This window comes from Poromitra crassiceps, assembly GCF_964638095.1.
Source record: "Poromitra crassiceps genome assembly, chromosome: 14".
Taxonomy (NCBI): Eukaryota; Metazoa; Chordata; class Actinopteri; order Beryciformes; family Melamphaidae; genus Poromitra; species Poromitra crassiceps.
The window spans coordinates 29,710,070-29,717,111 of NC_139633.1; the positions used below are offsets into that span (position 1 = coordinate 29,710,070).

The window sequence follows — 7,042 nt, forward strand, 5'->3', positions numbered from 1 at the left end:
CGCAATGGCTGTTTGCGCGAGGCAATATGCTGTAATTCTCTCCATGTGTAATAGAGTGTACTCACTCAGTGCGAGGACAGAGAGCTTATTGACAGATCGTCTGTGGTGCCAATGACCCTCCGCGTTATGAAGGTAAATAGCCTATGTCCATTGTCCAACAAGTTTTCTCAATTAATTTCCCTCTTTGCGATGTGATAAAAGTTTCTCAGTGAGTTATAGTTGATTGCCTCACTGAATTATCTGCTAAGACCCAATTTTAGCAGCATAATTTGATGTCTAGGCGTGGCAAGGCTGTGCGTAATGACATATCCAAAAGGAATTCTACTTTGCGCTGTGCTGCACGGAGATTACGGGTGCGCTCCAATCGCAGCGAGGTATTTGCACGTAAGAGGTCCTTTTCAAAGCTCTTAGCGCAAAGTAATTGCGTGCTGCTGACGATAGCATAATGCCATCTATCCCACATTTTAGCGCTGAAACGCTTGCTTTGGCATGTGGCAGCCAATGCCCAGTACAATTATCACAGGCATGCGCTTGTGTCCGCCCCCAGTTTGCATTGTGCATGGTGTTAAACGAGCGCAAATGCTAAATTTGCGCTTTTGGGAAGATAGGGCCCGGGGAGTCTTGGGCTTGGTTGATGCTCTATGTTGTTAAGACACGGTAGTAAAATGGTTCCAACGTCCCTGCCCATGACCATGCTCAATGCCCATGGGCATTGATGTACGTCTGGGAACAGGCATGCCACTCAAACGACTGTGATGTCATCGTCGAAGATGTCATCAGTGATGTCACTCAAGCAATTGTGTGTTATCGGTGATGTCATCAGTGATGTCATCGGTGTGACAGCATTGGTGACCTGGCCTCTTTCTTTCGTGGGGACAAACATACACACATACATAAGACCCTCTTATAGATGCCTCGGCCCCGATAGTGGTCACACCGGAAAAATATGGTAGAAATATTTTATAGTCTGATTAGCTCGATGTGTTTTATAGCAACTGTCCAATTGATGAATGAATTAGAAATGTGTTTAAACAGTTTCTTTGATTCCAGAGTTTAGAGTCAAGATTACAACAAGAGTCAGATCAAATTCAGTTCATTAGTCTTCTCAGAATCTTGTGGAATTTCATGGAGTCAAGAATAGACTCTTTTGGAGTTGACTGTTCATCCGTACTTCTTGTCCCTCTCTCGGTCTGTGACTGTGGAGTGGAAGACAATGACATTCCAGCAAATACCCAGTGTCAATCAATTTGATGAATGTGTGGCCAGACATGGATCAATAAACGTGAGCACGCGGGGGACATTGTATGAGCAAACTCATAAATAACCATACAATAACCGAGCAGCTGCCTACTAACGAGTCGTTTTCTGTCCAAGTGAAAAAGTCCTCATCCAGCATCTTGAAATGAGGCAGAAAATATTCCATCAAAAAAGTTTGATTCTACCTTCATCCGTTATTTTTTTTCTGATTTCCCCCCCATTTGTACTTGGCCAATTTTTCCCCCTGCTGCCCCGGTCGCTGCTCCACCCTCTGCCGATCTGGGAAGAGCCGTAGACTAGCACCATGCTCCCTCCTACACATGCGCAGTTGCCAGCCGCTCTTTTCACCTGACAGTGGGGAGCTTCACCGGCAGGACCTAGCACGTGGGAGGATTATGCTATTCCCACCCAGTTCCCTTCTGCCCCGAACAAGCACCCCAATTGATCAGAGGTGCTAGTGCAGTGACCAGGACACATACCCCTACCCACCCGCAGGCACAGCCAATCGTGCCTGTATGGACACCCGACCAAGCCGGAGGTAAACACGGGCGCGCGAACCTGCGACCCTCATGTTGGTAGGCAGGGAATCTACCGCTACACTACCCGGACGCCCACCTTCATCCGTTCTTTAGTTATTGACACTTGCATGTAGGTACAGTAGTCTTCACCGAAAACGCCCGTCTGTCCCCAGAAAGCAGAGAAAAATGCATTTTTGTACCAGCAGAGCGAAGGAGAGATTCACCCCACACTCAGAGAGGGGGTGTGTGGATCACGCCTCTCGTCTTGCCCGGGGGGGTGGAGGCTTCTGGTGCTCGAGGTCTGGGGGCAAATCTGACAGCTGAAATGTCAACACGTTCTCACTCTGAGCGCGTAGCATATTGACGCTTTGTCCCGTCCCTTGTGCGTCGCTTGTTACTAACACGGTAGTTTAGACCTCCCCCCAGGTTAGCTCCTCCCCCAGACCCTAATGGGGGAGCAGTTGACTAATGGGGGAGCAGACCTCAGGTTAGGTTAGGTTAGGTTTAGGCGTGGGGGATGGGAGAGGTTAGGGTCTGGGGGAGGTTAGGTTTAGGCATGGGGGGTGGGAGAGGTTAGGTTTAGGGTCTGGGGGAGGTTAGGTTTAGGCATGGGGGGTGGGAGAGGTTAGGTTTAGGGTCTGGGGGAGGTTAGGTTTAGGCGTGGGGGGTGGGAGAGGTTAGGTTTAGGGTCTGGGGGAGGTTAGGTTTAGGCGTGGGGGCTGGGAGAGGTTAGCTCCTCCCCCAGACCCTAATGGGGGAGCAGTTGACTAATGGGGGAGCAGTTGCCATGAGCGTCAAAGATGACTTCCATGGGTTTACATTGAGTTTAGTCGGAAAGCCCAAGTCGTTTCATGGGTCGCTCAAGGGTACCGTGTTAGTAACAAGCGACGCACAAGGGACGGGACAAAGCGTCAATATGCTACGCGCTCGGAGTGAGACTGGGTTGGAAATGTACACGATGTGAGGGCTCACAAACCGGATTACTAACCTACTGACAGAAGTTTACGTTTACCAGCGTCTGGTGAAAAAAAATCCTTCAGCTTTGAGTGACGAGTCACGAGTCCGTCTGAGCCCGGGTAAAGCTGCTCGTTGCAGCGCTTTGAGGCACCAGGCTGGATAACAATAACCGTTGCTTCTGTGTAGCATTTCATAAGGTGGCCAAGAGCGCCATCACATGATGCTGAAAACACGGATTGATGTGAAATAACGTTCTGACATGAAGTGTTTATTTTGAACATGTAACAACAAATATATACGAGTAAATGATTAAAGAAACAAAATGAGAAAATCCATCAAATATATAACAACCAAAAAACACGGCAGATTATTTGTTTTAAAGCAGAGAGATAGAGAGAGAGAGAGAAGGAAGCCAATATTACAAGTTTGAAAACTTGGAACTAGAAGGAGAAAACCTATCCGACTCGTCTCAGATATGTGAAATACGAGTGAGATGAGATGATCGACTGCCTGAACAACTTGTTAATTTGGACATTTTTGTCTGTCTGTCTGTCGCTGCTGTAAAAGCAGGAGGAGGCTGTCTGTGTGTCTGTCAATGTTGTTGCTGAGTGCAGTGACCTGGGGTCACACACACACACACACACACACACACACACACTTGCTGTCTCTCTCTCTCTCCCTCTCCCCCCCCGCCCCCTCTCTCTGTTAGGGTAAATATCTCTCTATTAGCACCAAGTGGTCTGAAAGCTGTTTCTCTCTGAGCTGCTGGCTGCCCGGAAGCTTTTAGAGAGGGAACAGGTTCCTCTCTGAGCTGCCTGGGAGCTTTTAGAGAGGAAACAGGTTCCTCTCTGAGCTGCCCGGGAGCTTTTAGAGAGGGAACAGGTTCCTCTCTGAGCTGCCTGGGAGCTTTTAGAGAGGGAACAGGTTCCTCTCTGAGCTGCCTGGAAGCTTTTAGAGAGGGAACAGGTTCCTCTCTGAGCTGCCTGGGAGCTTTTAGAGAGGGAACAGGTTCCTCTCTGAGCTGCCCGGGAGCTTTTAGAGAGGGAACAGGTTCCTCTCTGAGCTGCCCGGGAGCTTTTAGAGAGGGAACAGGTTCCTCTCTGAGCTGCCCGGGAGCTTTTAGAGAGGGAACAGGTTCCTCTCTGAGCTGCCTGGAAGCTTTTAGAGAGAGAACAGGTTCCTCTCTGAGCTGCCTGGAAGCTTTTAGAGAGAGAACAGGTTCCTCTCTGAGCTGCCCGGGAGCTTTTAGAGAGGGAACAGGTTCCTCTCTGAGCTGCCTGGAAGCTTTTAGAGAGAGAACAGGTTCCTCTCTGAGCTGATGGCTGCCTGGAAGCTTTTAGAGAGGGAACAGGTTCCTCTCTGAGCTGCCTGGAAGCTTTTAGGGAACAGGTTCCTCTCTGAGCTGCCCGGGAGCTTTTAGAGAGGGAACAGGTTCCTCTCTGAGCTGCCTGGGAGCTTTTAGAGAGGGAACAGGTTCCTCTCTGAGCTGCCTGGGAGCTTTTAGAGAGGGAACAGGTTCCTCTCTGAGCTGCCTGGAAGCTTTTAGAGAGGGAACAGGTTCCTCTCTGAGCTGCCTGGGAGCTTTTAGAGAGGGAACAGGTTCCTCTCTGAGCTGCCTGGAAGCTTTTAGAGAGAGAACAGGTTCCTCTCTGAGCTGCCTGGAAGCTTTTAGAGAGGGAACAGGTTCCTCTCTGAGCTGCCTGGAAGCTTTTAGAGAGGGAACAGGTTCCTCTCTGGAAGAGAGGTGAACCGGGGACGGATTCTCACCGGCAGCTCAAATCGGCCTAATCACAATCTGTTTAACCCTTACAGGCCGTCGTCATTGGTTGAGATGCTCTGTTCTGACCCTTTTGAACGGTCAAATCCTGTCTTTTTACTGCTCTGCAGCATAACATGACATTGTTTTAATGAGTTAACATAGCCAGCTGGAAATCAATGAGGTACCATTGATAAAAGGGCCAACACTGATCTCTCTGTTCACTTCCATTCATTTTCAAGACAGCTGTCAAGTCAAGTCATGTTTATTTGTATAGCACATTTCATACACAAGGGCAATTCAAAGTGTTTCACATAAAATGGTTGACACAAGAAAATAAAAGAATGAAAGAAGAGAATAAAATAGGCATTTAAAAACATCACAACAGAACTTTAAGAAAGAGCATAAAAAGTGCATTAAGCGACAGGTGCAGCAGTTACAGAAATAGCTAAAAACTGACAAAGGACTCATTTGTTTGCATAATAGAATAAATCACCATTCTAGAAGACAGCTGCAGCAGTCACCTTGTTGTTTATAGGAAGGCATCTTCTAGAAGACAGCTGCAGCAGTCACCTTGTTGTTTATAGGAAGGCATCTTCTAGAAGACAGCTGCAGCAGTCACCTTGTTGTTTATAGGAAGGCATCTTCTAGAAGACAGCTGCAGCAGTCACCTTGCTGTTTATAGGAAGGCATCTTCTAGAAGACAGCTGCAGCAGTCACCTTGCTGTTTATAGGAAGGCATCTTCTAGAAGACAGCTGCAGCAGTCACCTTGCTGTTTATAGGAAGGCATCTTCTAGAAGACAGCTGCAGCAGTCACCTTGTTGTTTATAGGAAGGCATCTTCTAGAAGACAGCTGCAGCAGTCACCTTGCTGTTTATAGGAAGGCATCTTCTAGAAGACAGCTGCAGCAGTCACCTTGTTGTTTATAGGAAGGCGTCACACCATTCTAGAAGACAGCTGCAGCAGTCACCTTGCTGTTTATAGGAAGGCGTCACACCATTCTAGAAGACAGCTGCAGCAGTCACCTTGCTGTTTATAGGAAGGCGTCACACCATTCTAGAAGACAGCTGCAGCAGTCACCTTGCTGTTTATAGGAAGGCGTCACACCATTCTAGAAGACAGCTGCAGCAGACACCTTGTTGTTTATAGGAAGGCATCACACCATTCTAGAAGACAGCTGCAGCAGTCACCTTGCTGTTTATAGGAAGGCGTCACACCATTCTAGAAGACAGCTGCAGCAGTCACCTTGCTGTTTATAGGAAGGCGTCACACCATTCTAGAAGACAGCTGCAGCAGTCACCTTGCTGTTTATAGGCAGGCGTCACACCATTCTAGAAGACAGCTGCAGCAGTCACCTTGCTGTTTATAGGCAGGCGTCACACCATTCTAGAAGACAGCTGCAGCAGTCACCTTGCTGTTTATAGGAAGGCGTCACACCATTCTAGAAGACAGCTGCAGCAGTCACCTTGCTGTTTATAGGAAGGCGTCACACCATTCTAGAAGACAGCTGCAGCAGTCACCTTGCTGTTTATAGGAAGGCGTCACACCATTCTAGAAGACAGCTGCAGCAGTCACCTTGCTGTTTATAGGAAGGCGTCACACCATTCTAGAAGACAGCTGCAGCAGTCACCTTGTTGTTTATAGGAAGGCGTCACACCATTCTAGAAGACAGCTGCAGCAGTCACCTTGTTGTTAGGCGTCACACCATTCTAGAAGACAGCTGCAGCAGTCACCTTGCTGTTTATAGGAAGGCATCTTCTAGAAGACAGCTGCAGCAGTCACCTTGTTGTTTATAGGAAGGCATCTTCTAGAAGACAGCTGCAGCAGTCACCTTGTTGTTTATAGGAAGGCGTCACACCATTCTAGAAGACAGCTGCAGCAGTCACCTTGTTGTTTATAGGAAGGCGTCACACCATTCTAGAAGACAGCTGCAGCAGTCACGTTGCTGTTTGGCATTCGCGCCGCAAGTGTCCTTCAGCCAGTCCTGGAACAGCTCCTGTTCTTTCTTTAGCAGCAGCAGCTGCCCCAGAACAACATAGGCCTTGTCAAAGCCTTTGTCCTCCAGTCTTTTGCCGAGAACGTCTCCGATGCCTGCCAGAGCCATCACACCCTTCTCCCCCATGGGCTCTGCCACAAAGTCTTTGTGTTTCTGGGATGTCGACGACATTTTGCTGTGTAGATGTTTGCAGATCACCTGGGTGTTGTCCAATTTATAATCTCACCAGGGAAGGATTTATGACATCAGTGATGATGTCATAGACATTGTGACATCATCAGTGATGTCACAATGTCTGACATCATCAGTGTGTGTCACAAATCACAGGCTCTCACTAACGTAAAGAGCCATTGTGACATCATCAGTGATTAACATTTTGTCGATTCACTAACACAGATCACACCATGGTTAGAATGAATATATGTTTATTGATAAGTGAGTGTGGTGCGATTGCTTGGAGACTCTTCTAGTACACGGCACGGCCGTGTCCGGAACCAGGATTGCTTGGAGACTCATCTAGTACGCGGCACGGCCGTGTCAGGATAACGTGTGATCTC

At 48.2% G+C, this 7,042-nt stretch overlaps 1 pseudogene across 1 annotated transcript; it reads right to left on the minus strand.

The window, feature by feature from the left end:
• Positions 1-6,383: 6,383 nt before the first annotated feature.
• On the minus strand, positions 6,384-6,656 carry LOC310789443 (barrier-to-autointegration factor pseudogene; annotated as a pseudogene). The gene has a single exon. The product of its transcript is annotated as a barrier-to-autointegration factor pseudogene (transcript).
• Between the last annotated feature and the right edge of the window lie 386 nt (positions 6,657-7,042).